The sequence below is a fragment of the Gopherus flavomarginatus genome, chromosome 3 (genome assembly GCF_025201925.1).
Source record: "Gopherus flavomarginatus isolate rGopFla2 chromosome 3, rGopFla2.mat.asm, whole genome shotgun sequence".
Lineage (NCBI taxonomy): Eukaryota > Metazoa > Chordata > Testudines > Testudinidae > Gopherus > Gopherus flavomarginatus.
Genome location: NC_066619.1, coordinates 280,252,046 through 280,269,881, shown reverse-complemented (window position 1 = coordinate 280,269,881; position 17,836 = coordinate 280,252,046).

Below are 17,836 nucleotides of genomic sequence, written 5' to 3'. Positions count from 1 at the left end.
GAGAGGTCATCTAGTCTAGTGCCCCTGCACTTGTGGCAAGACTAATTATCTAGACCATTCCTGACAGGTGTTTGTCTAACCTGCTTTTAAAAGTCAAACTACATGTATGTGTAACTCTGTTGCAGTTACTCCTCATTTACCGCCATATAAGTGCAAAGGATACTCGGGCTCAGGGGTTAGTTTCACCTTGCTCTCAATTCCTTTCCTTCTCCGCTTCCCTCACCATACACCGACAAGGAGAACATCATTGTCCATTCTAAATCTCCAGGAGATCCATCATCTAGAGAAATTTCCCCTCGTGTGAGCTGGTCTGTGTAAAGGCCTGGCTTGACAAAGCCCTGGCTGGGATAATTTAGTTGGGGTTGGTCCTGCTTTGAGCAGGGGGTTGGACTAGATGACCTCCTGAGGTCTCTTTCAACCCTGATATTCTATGATACGTAACCTGGGAGTGTTTCTCAGAGCCAGCTTAATTTCTGGTATCTCCTAACATCTGAACACTTGACTTTGCAACCTTAATGTTCTTTTACACCCCTCAACCCATATTAAATGTAATTTCCTACTTTAAAAAAATAGAAAAAGAAATAATGTTATTATGTGGAACCATACTGACCTCCAACATGGGTCATCAGCAGGATTCCAACCTTTAGATCCGCATCACAATCCTCTACTTACTACTTAACCTAACCAAGTAACTGGTAGCAGTAGAAGGCTATTATCTTCTCTGTTCACTTGACGTTGAAGGAGGAATACACTTTGCCAGTGGATTTCACAGCTGTTGCTAGCCAGGAAAGGAATGGTGAGACTTGGGAATTACAGGTTGGGGTCCAGGCTCTGGAGGGGAGTGTGCTCTAGTGGTTAAAAACCCCTCTGTCCCTGCCCCCCAGCCTCTCTCCCTCTGCCTATCTCATCTCCCCAGCTCCTGTCTCTGTCCCCTGTCACTTTACTGCTATCCCTCCTGGCTCCTGCCTCAGCTCCAGTCCATGTCTTCCCTCCATGCTCCTCCCCCACAGTCCTTCCAGTGCTCCTGCCAATGTCCCCATTTCACCTTTCCCTCCCTCCCACCCACACCTGTGGCTCCTTCTCTGCCCCTCTGCCTATGCACCCACTGCAGAGCACTGAGAGCACCAGTCAGTCTCCCCATGCCTGGTTCCATAGTCGTTCCCTCGGGCTGGGAGCAGCAACTGCAGGGAAAATCCCACTGATCTCCTGTATCCCTGGGCTAGAGCATGCTCAGGTGCTGCCTAGTTACACCTAGGAGCTGTGAAATGCTGGAGCATGCTCAGTGCAGCTGACATCTTCAGTGAATTTAGCAGCCAAATGCCAGCAATTCTCTACAGAGCATGTGCAAACTCAGGTTTTTTTTTTCCCAAAGGCTGATAATGTGGCCAAATTTGGGTGAACATAACATAAGAACGGCCATACTGGGTCAAACCAAAGGTCCATCCAGCCCAGTATCCTGTCTACCAGCAGTGGCCAATGCCGGGTGCCCCACAGGGAGTGAACCTAACAGGTAATGATCAAGTGATCTCTCGCCTGCCATCCATCTCCACCTTCTGACAAACAGAGGCTAGGGACACCATTCCTTACCCATCCTGGCTAATAGCCATTAATGGACTTAACCTCCATGAATTTATCTAGTTCTCTTTTAAACCCTGTTCTAGTCCTAGCCTTCACAACCTCCTCAGGCAAGGAGTTCCACAGGTTGACTGTGCACTGTGTGAAGAAGAACGTCCTTTTATTTGTTTTAAACCTGCTGTCCATTAATTTCATTTGGTGGCCCCTAGTTCTTATATTGTGGCAACAAAGTAAATAAGTTCTCCTTATTCACTTTCTCAACACCACTCATGATTTTATATACCTCTCTCATATCCCCCCTTAGTCTCCTCTTTTCCAACCTGAAAAGTCCCAACCTCTTTAACCTCTCCTCATATGGGACCCATTCCAAATCCTAATCATTTTAGTTGCCTTTTTCTGAACTTTTTCTAATGCCAGTATATCCTTTTTGAGATGAGGAGACCACATCTGTACGCAGTATTCAAGATGTGGGAGTACCGTGGATTTATATAAGGGCAATATGATATTCTCCATCTTATTCTCTATTCCTTTTTTAATTGTTCCTAACATCCTGCTTGCTTTTTTGACCGCCTCTGCACACTGCGTAAGCATCTTCAGAGAACTATCCACGATGACTCCAAGATCTTTCCTGACTCGTTGTAGCTAAATTAGCCCCCATCATATTGTCTGTATAGTTCGGGTTATTTTTCCCAATGTGCATTACTTTACATTTATCCACATTAAATTTCGTTTGCCATTTTGTTGCCCGATCACTAAGTTTTGTGAGATCTTTTTTGAAGTTCTTCACAGTCTACTTTGGTCTTAACTATCTTGAGCAGTTTAGTATCATCTGCAAATTTTCATGGGGACAGTAAAGGCACAGCCTGAATCCCAGGTCACCCCCTGCCAAATTTCAAGTCCCTGTTCTATAGCATGCAGATGCTAGAGGTTCTCAGTAAAATGGTAAGATTTTTTTTAATATGTTTTCCTCTAACTTAGTTCTTGGAAAACAGCTGAACTGTTTCAGTTGAAATGTCTCCAGAAAAATTCATCCTGAGGCAGACAGCGTGGGAAACACCAGCCTAAATGGGTTTTAAGTTTGGCAACGTTGTAAAGCACCTGAAAATGAGGTTAAATAATGGAGAATGTTGAGCACTCTTAACCATAGGCGATACTGCATGTCTCGCCTATGCTATAGCAGTTGGATCAGAAAATGCGCACTCAGCCACAACTCTGGGAAAGCTTGGACTTGGGGCTGCATTGCAGTGGAGGCCCGCAGACATTAAAAAAAAAAAATTGCAATCAAAGACCTCTAAGAACCGGAACTCACTCAGCAGCAAGCATCAGAGAGTGAGCCACTGGGTCTCCTCCAAATGGACTTGAAATGCTGAAATGGAGGTAGAGAGACCCCTTGAGAACTTTGAGGCGCGGCACCAGAAATACCCCAGTGGCTGCCATTGCATTTTGATGAGCCTCATGCATTACGGATGAAAGGGAGTTACGTAAGAACCTCTCGGCCATTCATTGGAGGCCAACCCGCCGAAGGCTGCCGGCGTTAATTTATAACACGTCATGCTTTAGGGACCCTCACTGCAAACTGCCATGGCATAGTCTTTCTCTGAACCCGTTACTGTTCTCATTAAGGGCAAGGATACTACATTTTGTTTTGGCTTCGAGGCTCGGGGCTTCAGCACTAGCAGCAGCCTCGTCGCGTCTCTGTCTGAAAGCCTGGAAATGAAAAATGCATTTGCAATGAATATTTTAAGACGAATAATCCCGTAAACTCTCCTGAAAGTTTTAGTGAGGCAGTCACTCCTCCTATGAATTAACTTACCACTGAGTGGAAAGGAGTCATTTGAAGCTATGATCCACCTAGCCTCCTCTGGCTTTCTGAACACATTTCACCTGAAATTAATTAGCTAGCTAAGCACAGAGAGCCAGACTTCTTGTTTCTGAGCTCCTTTAAGTGGGATTTGATTAATTAACCCGTGACGTCCGTTACTAGATTCTTAGATCTGTCCAGAATTGAGGTGCGCATTACTGGCTGCAGTTTAATTAGCAAGGTATTATTAATACAGTGTCTAAGCAGAGTTCACTGGATGGATCGTTGCTGACTTTCACTTCCAAAGATGGGATTGACTTACACATAAGCTTGTTAGAGTCAAAGCATCTTACATCTTTCCTACTCTCTGCCTCTGCTGTCCATCCTGGTGTATTTCCGTGTATTCATTCCCTCTTGTACAGTCAGAACAAACAGATAACTACACACACGATGCGGGGATAGCTGGCATAGTACTGGTATTGGCCTGGCACCTTTCATCCAAGGGGTATCATTGCACCCACTACTGAAATAATCTGCCTCTCTTGTTACCACATACCACTTAAGACAGGACATGGGGGGAGGGATAGCTCAGTGGTTTGAGCATTGGCCTGCTAAACCCAAGGTTGTGAGTTCAGTCCTTGAGGGGGCTATTTAGGGATTTGGGGATTGGTCCTGCTTTGAGCAGGGGGTTGGACTAGATGATCTCCTGAGGTCCCTTCCAACCCTAATAATCTATGGCTCTATATGAGAAGAATGCAGTTCCTAACTGGAACGTCAGTGCAAACAGGCAAAACATAATTACCCTGTAACCTCAGAGCCAAGACCCCTGCTCTTGCGGGAACTGATGTGTGATTAAAGTTGTGCAGTGTCATCACTCCCATTCCAGAGGTTGGGGGACAGAGAGGGAAAGTGACATGACAAAGGACAAACAGTGAGTCCATGTCAGAGCTCTCAGCGGTGCCCAGGAATCCTGGCTCCCAGTCCTGGGCTCATCAGATGACAAATTCAGCCCTGCCTTAATATTCTAATCCAGCAAGCACTTAATGCATATGAAGTCAATAGGATTACTCCATGTGCTTAAATTTAAGCATGTGCTTAAGTGTTTTGCTGGAACAGGGCTTGAGCAAATGCAAATTCCATCGGCATCAGCCACTTACATCAGGGTTGCATCTGATCTCCTCCTCCTAATGTCCAATTTAACAGGCCAAAGCTGGTAATCTTATTGTTTAGTAAAGCCCTACTACCCATCCCCTGCTCCTCTAACAATCATCGTCCTGGGAGAGCCCTTTCCGTGCCTGCTATGGCTGAGTTGCAGTGACCCAAACTGAACACATTGCTCAAAGTAATGCTACCCTATCTATTTGTCCAGGGACGCTGCGCTCTCTCAGCAGGTTAGTCATTTCCCTGAAAACTCCTGCACATTGAGCTGACGTCTTCACTGAGCTCTCTATGATGACAGCTAGATCTTTTTCCCAGAGAGGTGGGGACTAATTCAGAAATCATCAGCATGTACAAATAGCCTAAATTGTTCCTTTCAGTTCGTATTAACCTATGTTCAGCTGAATCTGTCGCCATGCTTAGCCCCAATGGGTCTCCCATCTTGGTTGGGATCTCCGGGCACTACTAACGATCCACTATAATGCTGATGCCCTTGGGTGGATTGTTAGCAGCGAGGCTCAAACCTGGACTCTTTGGATCTGAATGCACAAGCCTCTGCTGCTTGAGCTACAAAACCCTGCTCTGATAGCCAAAGCTGTAGCAGGTTCATCAATCGTTGGTTGGCCTAGGCACCACTAGAGGCACCACAGAGTGCCAAACTGAGCAGGTATGGCTTACACAAGGCAAACCTTTTCTGTGTTTTGAAGGAGCTTTTTGGCTTCCTTGCAATTCCGTGTCGCTTCCTTGTTAATCAAACCTCTTCTACCTCATTAGTGTAGATACTGAACACCATGTACCACGGTGGCTGGCCCTTTATGGAGAATGGAGCCTAGCCTCATTGGTGGCTGATCAGCTGCATCCCAACTAAGACAGACCCAAGGATTGTAAAAGCCAGCAAGTGGCTCAGGTGAGGGAGAATTGCAGGAGGAACATTGCTCCTGGGGCTGGCCTTGGAGCAAGGGCAGAGACGCACAAGGGAGCAGGTTTCTGGGCCCCTGCAGAAGAGCTCAGGTCAATGGGGTAGGGGCAACCAAGTTTATATGCGGAGTTTACACTGAACTGTTTTACTGTGTCTGAAGAATAAGCTGTGCCCTGAAGGAAAGGGCTGAACACATGGTGGTGGGTAGGGCTAGGAAGCCAGGGGGAGGGATAGCTTAGTGGTTTGAGCATTTGTCTGCTAAACCCAGGATGGTGAGTTCAATCCTTGAGGGAGCCCCTTAGGGAGCTGGGGCAAAAATCAGTACCTGGTCCTGCTAGTGAAGGCAGGCGGCTGGACTCAATGACCTTTCAAGGTCCCTTCTAGTTCTAGGAGATAGGTATGTCTCCTATTATTATTACCCACCACCATGTGTAGTTCAAGCCCCAGCACGCCGCAATATTAACCCCGTTTCTTGTAGAGACACTTTTCTCTTTGCTTTGTCTCCTGTCTCTTAACCAGTTTTTTTACTCCCAGGACAGGTGTTCTAAAGGAAGTGAGATGGTGTGTAGGTCTCTGGGTGAGCCCCCATATGGGAGTGCATCTCAGCCCTAGCCCCCAGTTGTGCCATCCTCACTCCCCGTGAGTTGTGATGTACATCAATGGGGCGGGTGTGGGTGTAGTAAGGTACTATTCAATGTGAGTTATGATAATACCTACCTCTTACATAGCACTGTTCAGCTGATCTCAAAGCACTATACAAAGAAGGTCGGTATTGTTATCCCCATCTTACAGCTTGGGAAACTGAGGCATGGGGAAGGAAAGTGACTTGCCCAAGGTCACCCAGCAGGCCAGTGGCAGAACTGGAAATAGAAGCCAGGTCACCCGAGGCCCAGCCAAGTGCTCTATCCACTCTAGGGCCCAATCCTACAGCCTGGTCATTCCTAGCTCTTCCTAGGGGGAGAATATATTTGGTATTCTGTTTGTTTCCCTTGAGCATGGCGCAGACTGATTTCTCTGGGTTTGTGTCCTTTAGGTCTGTTCATGTATTGCAGCAATCTGTCTACCTTACACCTGCCACAGTCATTGCCCACCCAGAAGGATGTAGTACCTCCATTCTTGTTTTCCAAAAAGACCAGAGATTATTTGAAGCAGTCGCATGAGCATATGGCTATTTCATAGGCTGGGATGTGAGGGGACTGATGCAATTGATTATAAGGGAACAATGATCAATGAGCCGTACACAATGGCTGGAAGCAAGGGTAGATTAATGATAGGGTTGAAGGCTGATCCAAATTGATCAAGGAGTCAAACTCGACTTGGAAGCAAAATTCTTGAGCTCGATAGTCATCTAAATAAATGAATAGAAAAGCGTGTGTGTGTGTGAGAGAGAGAGAGAAACACACACACACAAACACACACACACACACACACACACACCGTGTTTGACCATGTCTTCCCTCAAGGCTACAGTCAGGGGGATGGTTAGAAAGACGCATGCCAGTCTCAGTTCTGTTGTAGAACTTCACAGGATCCCAGAGCCTGTAGTACACTACGTGATTGAGGAGGAAAGACCATCTCAGAAAACCACTTTAACACACTGGTAGGGGCAGAGTGTAGTGATCATTTGGGAAATGATTAGAGAGAGTCCAGAGGGGAGCAAAAACCCAATAAAAACAAAAGTTGAGAAAACCTGACTTAGGAGGAAAGGCTAAAAATGGCATATTTAGTCTTGAGACCAGAAAAATATGGGGGGGAGGGGATCTGATAACAGTGTTCAAGTGTGTTAGGATGGGGATACTTTGTTCTCTGTGTCCATGGAAGGTAGGAGAAGTAGTAATCAGCTTCATCTGCAGCAAGGGTGATTTAGTTTGGATATTAGGAAAAACTTTCTAGCTATATGGCTAGTTCAACTCTGGAACAGGTTTCCAAGGCACGTTGTGGAATCCCCGTCACTTGTGGGGGGTTAAGAACAGGTTGGACGAACACCAGTCAAAGATGGTCTAGGTTTACTTGGTCCTGCCTCAGCACAAGAAGCTGGACTGGATGACCTCTCGAGGTTCCTTCTAGCCCTACATTTCTGTGATGAAGCAGTTGTGGGGCTCTGTGTGTATGAGACCAGAGAGAAGGAGAGTATGACTAAGGCCATGTCTACACTACCAATTTGTGTTGGCAAAAGTGACATAATAAAAATTGCAATTTCATGTTCACAAATGCTCCCTCTGTCGGCAGATTGCATGCACAGTTCGGGCACCATCATCGACAGTGTGAGCAATGCACTGTGGGTACCTATACCACAGTCCTTCTGTCATTAGGTGTTGTGGGATGACGGAGCAGATCGCGGCTCATCTTGGGACAGTGCTATATGTCCCATGATGCATTGCTTTCTGTCCCAGCACTCCATGGGCTTCTGGCTTTCATTTGTAGCATTTTTTCTATGGTCCTTCTTTGCTGTGCACCCCAGAATCTTTGTGAGAAGGGATGAATCCTGCACTGCTCTCCTATGTTCTGTTAACTGTCATGAAAACATGGCGGGTGGCAATGCAGTTAATCGTCAAGTTCCTAACTGAGGAAGACTTGCAGCTGGCCAACATTCTGCGTGACATGGATAGGAGCAACTTTAGACTGCTTTTGGCATTCACAGAGCAGATGCATAGGGTAGACCTTCGCTTCTGGGCTCATGAAACAAGCACTGAATGGTGGGATCATATCATCTTGCAGGTGTGGAATGATGAGCAGTGGCTACAGAGATTTCGGATGTGGAAAGCCACCTTCCTGGAACTGTGCACAGAGCTTGCCCCAGACTTGCGGCACAAGGACACCAGAATGAGAGCTGCCCTCTCAGTAGAGAAGCATGTGGCAAGTGCTCTGTGCAAGCTTGCAACTCCAGACAGCTCCTGGTTGGCCATGAATCAATTTGGAGTGAGGAAGTCGACCACTGGGGCTGTGTTAATGCAAGTGTGCAGGGCCATAAATTGCATCCTGCTACGAAGGACTGTGAATCTGGGAAATGTGCTTGAAATAGTGGATGGCTTTGCAGAAATGGATTTCCCTAACTGTGGAGGGGTGGTAGATGGCATACATATTCCAATTTTGGCACCAGACCAATACAGAATACATCAATAGGAAGAGGTATTTCTCCATGGTGTTTCAGGTGCTTGTGGATCATCGTGGGTGTTTCACTGATATCAACACGGGGTGGTCTGGGAAGGTGCATGACGCATGCATCTTCATGAATACCGGCCTCTACAAAAAGCTGCAAGTGAGCACTTTCTTTCCTAACCACAAGATTACAGCGGGGGGTGTTGAAATGCCCATAGTGATCCTGGGGGACCCTGCATACCCCTTACAGCCGTGGCTTATGAAACCTCACACGGGACACCTGGACAGCAGTAAGGAGCAGTTCAGCAGGCTCAGTAGTTGCTGGATGACAGCTGAATGTGCCTTTGGCAGATTAAAGGCGTGCTGGCGATGCCTTTCTGGCAGGTTGAACCTCACTGAGGATAATATTGCCATGGTCATAGCCACGTGCTGTACATTGCATAATCTCTGTGAAGCTAAGGGTGAAAGGTTTGCTCAGGGGTGGAGGGCTGAGGCAGACTGCTTGGCTGCTGATTTTGAGCAGCGAGATACCAGGGCTGTTGGAGGAGCCCAGAGGGGAACTATTCAATTTAGGGAGGCTTTGAGGCAGCACTTTGGCAATGACCTTCAGTAACATATCTGTGTCTGAGTTGCTTCAATGTAACATGTAGTTTTCCTAAGGGGCAATAGTGACATTTGGGGCCTTATAGTCCTGTAATAAAGTAAATAAAATGCCTGTGCATGTATTGGCAGTGCCTGCAATCTCACTATGTAGAAAAAAAATTGAGATGATTTACCATTGTAAAAGTTTGCTTTTATTGCACAAGAAACAACACACACAAACACACAGATGCTTGGCGGGAAATGAGGAACCAGGGAAGGGCAGACTCTCACAGCTGTGTATAGGTCCAGCTATCATCGTGAAAGTTGTCTGAGGGGGTGGAGTGAAAGGGAAACCGAGAAGTCCTGGAAGGCGGAAAGGAATGTGCGGGCGAAGTTTGGGCCAGCAGGAAAAAGAGTTCTGAATGTGCTGCAGTGGAGGTTGATCACTGATCTGCTGACTCTGCATCATTATTAAGAACTTCATTCAGCATCTGTGTTTGTGCCTCCATTACTTAAGCATCCGCTCAGTAGCATTCCTAACAAACACGTGATTCTCTTTTCTGTCCTGCCTTTCGGCTTCCCAGCACTCCTTTTGTTCTCTTTTTTTCTGCATTGGAGCACTGCAGGACCTCCTGGAACATGCCTTCTTTGCTGCGTCTTGGGCACGTTCTTATCTGGCGGAGACGGTTGGTTGGGACGCGTGGGATGTTCCTGAAGGCCACATCTGGTGAAGCACAGGGGACAATGCAAGAAGCAGGATTGTTAAATTCACGCACAGCATTGAAACATTTCTGTTAAATACACATTTTGCAACTTTGCAATTACTTTCTCACAGACCCTAGCCAGGCACACATCTCTGTGAACACTCAAGGCATGGTGAGCATTGGCAGGGGATGGGTGGGGGTGTGCTCCACATGGGGAAAAGAGCACACTATCTTTGCAAGGGTTGTGGTGCAGCATTCTAGGGAACAAATTCTAAGATTCTCCCACACTTTTCCACAGCTGGGGATTGGTCACTGCTAAGAGTAAGCAGAGAAATGAGGGTACATCTACTCCATGCTTGTGGCTTCCACCCTGCTCCCTAAGCGGCTTGCCGATGTGCCGCTTTGTTCCCTGCACAAGCGATTGCTGAATGGTGCAGGAAAGTTTCCTACAATGGGGGAAGGAACAAAGCTGCTCTGCCAAGGAACCTTCAGCAGAGGACTGGCGACTACCTCCAGGAAACTTTCCTGGAGATCTCTCTGGAGGATTCCCATGAGATCTCTGTGTGCATCAACACCATTCTGCCGTACCCATTAGCTACACAGGGAAATGTCCAGCTCGCAGAAACACAGGCAGCCTCCCACATTTCTATACCCTGAACCCATCTCCACACTACACAAACCACAGTCACTTACCAGGGGTGTCATCTCTTGCTTTTTGCTCCCCGGAAAGCAACTGCTGAGACTGGCTAGCCACCTCTTGAATGCAGAACAGGTACTGACTGCCTGCCCGCCCCATCGGGCGACTCCACCGGAAGCTGCACATTCTCATCTAACTCCACCTTTTCATCCAAAACTTCATCCTCTGGGTTAGGTTCTCTTTCTGCCACCTCTGTGCCCTCCAATATATCCATAGGGCTATTCGTGATGGAGGTGGGGTCACCACCAAGGATAACATCCAGCTCCTTATAGAATCGGCAGGTCTTAGGTGAAGCACCTGAGCAACAGTTTGCCTCCGTCGCCTTATGGTACACCTGCCTCAGCTCCTTTATCTTCGGTCTGCACTACAGTGTGTCCCAAGCATAACCCTGTTTGCACAAGCCTTGAGAAATCTGCCCGTAGGTATCCCAGTTCCTACCACTCAATCGCAGCTGAGACTGCACGACCTCCTCTCCCCATATACTGAGCAGAGCCAGCAGCTCTGCAGTGGTCCAAGCGGGAGAGCGTTTGCTGCAATAACCTGCCATGGTCACCTGGGAAGATGCGATGAGACCTCTCCACACCGAGTCAGCAGGAAATGGAATTTCAAACATTCCTGGGGCTTCTAATGGGAAGCGGCAGATGGTTATTTACCTGGCTGCAGGGCAGTGGAGTTCAAACTGCTGACCAGAGCGGTCAGGAACTGCATTATGGGACACCTCCTGGAGGCCATTAAAACAATGAAATGAAGAGTGGTGTCTACACTTGCATTTTGTCAACAAAAATGTAGAGGAAAAAGACATAAATCTCTCATGAGGATGGATGTATTTTGTTGCCAAAATCAGGCATTTTCCCCAACAAAAGTCACTTTGCAGTATGTACGCTCTCACTGTTTGGGTCATGTGACAAAGTTCCTCTTCTGCCTTGGTGGGTCCTGTGCTTTTTGGTGGATTTGCTCGATTCAGAGGTTCACGGCAGCCCTCAGTTTGGCCATTTCTGCTAGAGGCTCAAACCTGTCATTCGCTCAGCTCATCTCATCACTGGCCAGCATGGGGGAAAGGGAGAACAATCTCCTCAGTCTCTGTTGTCCAGCTAGTGGGTCAGGGACAGGCCAGATCCCTTTCCAAATTAGACCTTCACCTCTGGTGTTTCTCACAGACCAGGTCAACTCCTCCTGTGTTTTGATCAGGAGTTGAGAGGTTTGGGGGGAACCCGGGCCCACTCTCTACCCCGGGTTCTAGCTCAGGGCCCTGTGGACTGCAATTGCCTAGAGTGCCTTCTGGTACAGCTACAACTCCCTGGGCTACTTCCCCGTGGCCTCCCTCCAGCACCTTCTTTATCCTCACTGCAGGATCTTCCTTCTGAAGCCTCATCCTGCTTGTACTCCTCAGTCCTCCAGCAGCTTCTCACTCCCTGCTCTTTGCACACCCTCCACTAACGGCTAGGAGGTGCTTTTTAAACCAGGTGTCCTGATTAGCCTGCCTGCCATAATTGATTCTAGTAATTTCTTAATTGGCTTCAGGTGTCTTAATGAGCTTGCCTGTCTTAATTGGTTCTAGCAGGTTCCTGATTGCTCTAGGGTAGACCCTGCTCTGGTCACGTGGGGAACAGAAAACTATTCATCCAGTGGCCAGTATATTTGCCTTCTACCAGACCCCTGTTTATCCAGGTCCTGTGGATCCCCTACTTAGGCTTGGGGGACGTCCTTTGGCTTTGCCCGCCTACTTCCTGGCTACCAATAAGACCAGACTCCTGTACCCCACTGGTCTGGGTCTGTCACAGTCGACAAACGGCAGTTTTGGTGACAAAACTTGGTAGTGTAGACAAGGCCTTAGTAAAGTTTCTGAAAGAGTAGACAGCTTAATCCATGGCTAGGAAATTGGACTGGAATCTGGAAACAGTGTCTCTTCCTAGCTCTGCTCTTTTGTCCAGCAGACAAAGGAGTAACAAGATCCAGTGCCTGGATATTGATGTTCGAAACATTCAAGCTGAAATATGGTGCAGGTTTCTTAACAGTGAGGGTAATTGGCCATTGAACCAACACATCAAGAGATATGGTGTTTTCTCCACTAGAAGCCTTTAAATCAAACTCAGATGTTTTTCTAAATGAGAGATTCTAGTTCAACTACAAGATACTGGACTCAAAATAGGAGTCACTGGGTGAAATTCTCTGGCCTGGGTTAAACAGGAAGTCAGACTAGATGGTTATGATGGTCCCTTCTGGCCTTTAAAAGTATGAAGCTATTAAGATTCCTGAGTTTTCTTCCTTGCTCTGCCACTGGAAAGTGTGTGACACCTTGGGCTAGTCACTTAACTGCCCCGTGACTCAGTGTACACATTAGTAAAGTGGCTGCAGATTAATCCCTAGCTCAGCAGGACATAAACATGTGAAATAGCCTCCCAAAAGAAATGCTGGAAGCCCTGCCCCTTAGGGTATTTAAAACTAGACTGAGCAAAACCACTAGGATATATTTCTGTAGGGAATAATCCTGTGATGGTTGGAAAAGCGCCTAGATAAGGGGTCTCAAACACACATGCGGCCCGTGGAGTCATTTCCTGTGGCCCACCATAGGGGCTGACTCCACCGGCAGCCAAGCTCCCCTCCTCCCGTCTTCCCCCCCTCCCCCAGCACGCTGCATTCCTGCTCCTCCGCCTACCTTCCAGCATTTATGACTTTCCAGGAGGGAGGGAGGACGAGTGGGGATGTGGTGCACTCAGGAGAGGAGGCGGAGATGAAGCAGGGCCAGGGCGGGGATTTGGGAAAGAGGTTGAAATACGGGCAGGGAGGGGTGGAGCTGGGACAGGGACTTTGGGGACGGAGTTGGAATGGGGGTGAGGAAGGAGTGGGAAGAGACGGGGAAGAGGCAGGGCCTCATGGAAGGGGTGGAGTAACATAAGAACGGCTGTACCAGGTCAGACCAAAGGTCCATCTAGCCCAGTATACTGTCTATCGACAGTGGCCAATGCCAGGTGCCCCAGAGGGAGTGAACCTAACAGGCAATGATCAAGTGATCTCTCTCCTGCCATCCATCTCCATCCTCTGATGGACAGAGGCTAGGGACACCATTCCTTACCCATCCTGGCTAATAGCCAGTAATGGACTTAACCTCCATGAATTTATCCAGTTCTCTTTTAAACATTGTTATAGTCCTAGCCTTCACAACCTCCTCAGGCAAGGAGTTCCACAAGTTGACTGTGCACTGTGTGAAGAAGAGCTTCCTTTTATTTGTTTTAAACCTGCTGCCCATTAATTTCATTTGGTGGCCTCTAGTTCTTATATTATGGGAACAAGTAAATAACTTTTCCTTATCCACTTTCTCAACATCACTCATGATTTTATATACCTCTGTCATATCTCTGCTTGGTCTCCTCTTTTCCAAGCTGAAGAGTCCTAGCCTCTTTAATCTTTCCTCCTATGGGACCCTCTCCAAACCCCTAATCATTTTAGTTGCCCTTTTCTGAACCTTTTCTAGTGCTAGAATATCTTTTTTGAGGTAAGGAAACCGCATCTGTACACAGTATTCGAGATGTGGGCATACCATGGATTTATATCAGGGCAATAATATATTCTCAGTCTTATTCTCTATCCCCTTTTTGATGATTCCTAACATCCTGTTTGCTTTTTTGACCGCCTCTACACACTGCGTGGACATCTTCAGAGAACTATCCACGATGACTCCAAGATCTTTTTTCTGACTCGTTGTAGCTAAATTAGCCCTCATCATATTGTATGTATAGTTGCGGTTATTTTTTCCAATGTGCATTACTTTAATTTATCCACATTGAATTTCATTTGCCGTTTTGTTGCCCAATCACTTAGTTTTGTGAGATCTTTTTTGAAGTTCTTCACAATCTGCTTTGCTCTTAACTATCTTGAGTAGTTTTTGCCACCTCACTGTTTACCCCTTTCTCCAGCTCATTTATGAATAAATTGAATAGGATTGGTCCTAGGACTGACCCTTGGGGAGCACCACTAGTTATCCGTCTCCATTCTGACAGGGAGTGGGGCCGGGGGCAGAAAGGGTGGCTTTAATCGAAGTGTAGCAGAGCGGGACCAGGGCTCAACCCTCCTTGAAGGTGGAGGGGAGCCACACCGGCTCACCGCACTCTGTTGGCCCGGGGCCCGCCCCTTGCTTCGGGGCTGTGCGGCAGCCCACTGTCACTTAGGGCTCAGATGCTCTGCTGCAGGGCTGAGCAAACAGACACAGTTAGCAGGTGGCTCAGGCCTTTCAGGAGGGGTTGAGCCAACACACACCAGGAATGGCCTCCTCAGGCCAGGGAGTTTGCCACCCTTGGAGGGGTGGCAGGGGGAACGCAGGCCCTCCTACTCCACTGCGTTCCAGCCCCGGGCCCTAGTAGCGATCAACACCGCTGACGGTCAGTGGGGAGATCCTGACCGAAATACACTGACATCGGCTCAGGTGAGTCAGCAGCCTGACTGGAGCCGACTGCCCCCTGGCCACTTCCAACCTCCCCCTCACTGGGTATCTGCCATCCGCCGGCATCGTCCGGTGGGTCCCAGACAATGGGTTCCTCCGGGTACCGGGCGTCCCAGTCCACTCCTCTGGGTACTGGGCGTCGGGAATTCCTGGCCCCTCCTCGGGGTACCGGGCATCGGGGGGTCCAGTCCACTCCTCTAGGGATTGGGCGTCGGGAGGTCCAGTCCACTCCTCTAGGGATTGGGCGTTGGGAGGTCCAGTCCACTCCTCTGGGTACAGGGCGTCGGGAGGTTCTGACAGCTCCTCCGAAGGCCGTCCGTCGGGAAGCTCAAGCAGCTCCTCTGGGTACCGGGCACGGGGTGGGTCAGGCCAGTACTCCTCCGGGTATCGAGCACGGGGCAGGTCAGGCCAACACTCCTCCGGGTATCGAGCACAGGGTAGGCTGGGCCCCGCGGGAGCTCAGGCCCCAGCATCTGCCTTCTCCAGCAGCCTCCTCTCAACTGAGCTCTGGGGCCGGGCTTTTATACTTCCTGTCCCGCCCCTTGACTTCCGGGGGGCGGGGACAGGCAGCGATGGCCTTGGACTTCCTGTCCCGCCCCTTGACTTCCAGGGGCCGGGGACAGGCGGTGGTGGATCCGCCCATTGCCGCACCTGTTCTGGCCTGTTCCTCTCAGGCGTGGTGGGGAGTGAGGCCCCTCGCTACATGAAGTAATTCTAAAAATAAATGCGTATTTTGTCATTGAGTGAGGCTCATTACTGAGTATCTGTATTTTAGTAAAATCCCTCTTCGCATTACATTTTTCAAAAATTTAATACATTGACTTTTAATAGCATACTATATGACTTCATTTTTTTCATTTTTGACTATGGTTTTGTATCGTCGTATGAAAAGGTTTCAGGGATGCATCCCTCGGGCCAATGTACTAGTACAATGTACTCATGTGGCCCTTGTGATTTGAGTTTGAGATCCCTGGCCTAGATGAACTCACAGATCGTCTGCATTTCTAATTTCTATCCTTTTGTAAGAATAAGGAATAACACTTCCCGTTTCTTTTTAGCCAAGGAGAAAGGAGGACAAATTAATTTCATTTGCCCATTTTATCAACCAGCGTGTGGGCGACATGGCTGTTCATGATTTAATTCAGATACTGAAGGGCTCTTCTGAATAACAGATGCTGCATTAAGAGCCTAAACTCGCATGCCGGCCAGGGAGACCTGAGGATGAAGGATCAGCTGCCTTGGAGTTAATGAATAGGAAACCAAGTTAACCATAGGGGAGAAGATGCATCTTGCCATGAAATGGGCTTGCCCGGTGGTCGTTCCCTTACTGTGGAAACGCTTGGCTGGAAAGGCAGATTACAGCCGCTCGCTTGCAGCAGAAGGTTCATCATCTGTCTAGTGGGCGGCAGCAAACCAGGCATGTTTGCTCCTGGGTGGCAAAACTGCCATGGGCAAAGACTAAAAATACAGGCTAGAGGTTCTGGCTTTTCACACTTGAGTGTGAGGGCTGGAATGCCGTCAGGGGAGAGCTCAGCTTGCTTTTCAGAACACAAAGAACACTTCCTTTCTCCTGGTAGGGCAGTGGTGACTCCCAGCTCTACCTTTCTACTCCAGACTTGTCTCTTGTCCAGACTAAAACATCTGCCTGGCTCTCTGACATAGAATCATAGAAAACTAGGACTGGACAGGACCTTGATAGGTCATCTAGTCTAGTTCCCTGCACTGAGACAGGGCTAAGTATTATCTAGACCATCCCTGACAGGTGTTTGTCTAACCTGCTCTTTACAATCTCCAGTGATGGAGATTCCACAACCTCCCCAAGTAATTTATTCCAGTGCTTAACAACCCTTATAGTTAGGAAGTTTTTCCCAATGTCCAGCCTAAACCTCCCTCGTTGCAATGTAAGCCCACTGCTTCCTGTCCTGTACTCGGTGATTAAGGAGACCAATTTATCACCCTCCCTTTTATAACGATCTTTTACGGACTTGAAGACTGTTATTGTGTCCCCTCTCAGATGTCTCTTCTTTACAGTAAACTAACCTAATATTTTTCAATCTTTCCTCACAGGTCATGTTTTCTAGACCTTTCATCATTTTTGTTGCTCTTCTCTGCACTTTCTCCAATTTGTCCACATCTTTCCAGAAATGTGGTGCCCAGAACTGAACAAAACACTCCAGCTGAGGTTTTATCAGTGCTGAGTACAGCAGAAAAATTACTTCTTGTGTCTTGCTTACAACACTCCTGCTAATACATCCCAGAATGATGTTTGCTTTTTTTTTTTTTTTTTTTTTTTTTGCAACAGTGTTACACTGCTGGCTCATATTTAGTTTGTGATCCACTCGAACCCCCAGATCCCTTTCCTCCATACTCCTTCCTAAGCAATCAGTTCCCATTTTCTATTTATGTAGTTGATTGTTCCTTCCTAAGTGTTGTACTTTGCATTTGTCCTGACTGAATTTTATCCTATTTATTTAGGATCATTTCACCAGTTTGTCAAGATCATTTTGAATTCTAAACTTGGCTTACAAAGTGCTTGCAACCCCTCCCAGTTTGGTATCATCCACAAACTTTGTAAGTGTACTCTCCATGCCATTATCTAAATCATAGATGGAGCTATTTAATAGAATTGAATCCATGATAGATCCTTGTCTTGGGGATTGAGATGTGAAATGATGATGGGACCCCACTGGATAATGCCCTTCCAGCTTGATTGATTGATAGCTACTTTCTGAGTACGGTTTTCCAGCCGGTTGTGTATCTACCTTATAGCCTCTAGCCCATATTTCCCTAATTTGTTTATGAGAAGGGCATGTGAAACAGTATCAAAAGCCTTACTAAAGTCAAGATATATCACATCTACCAC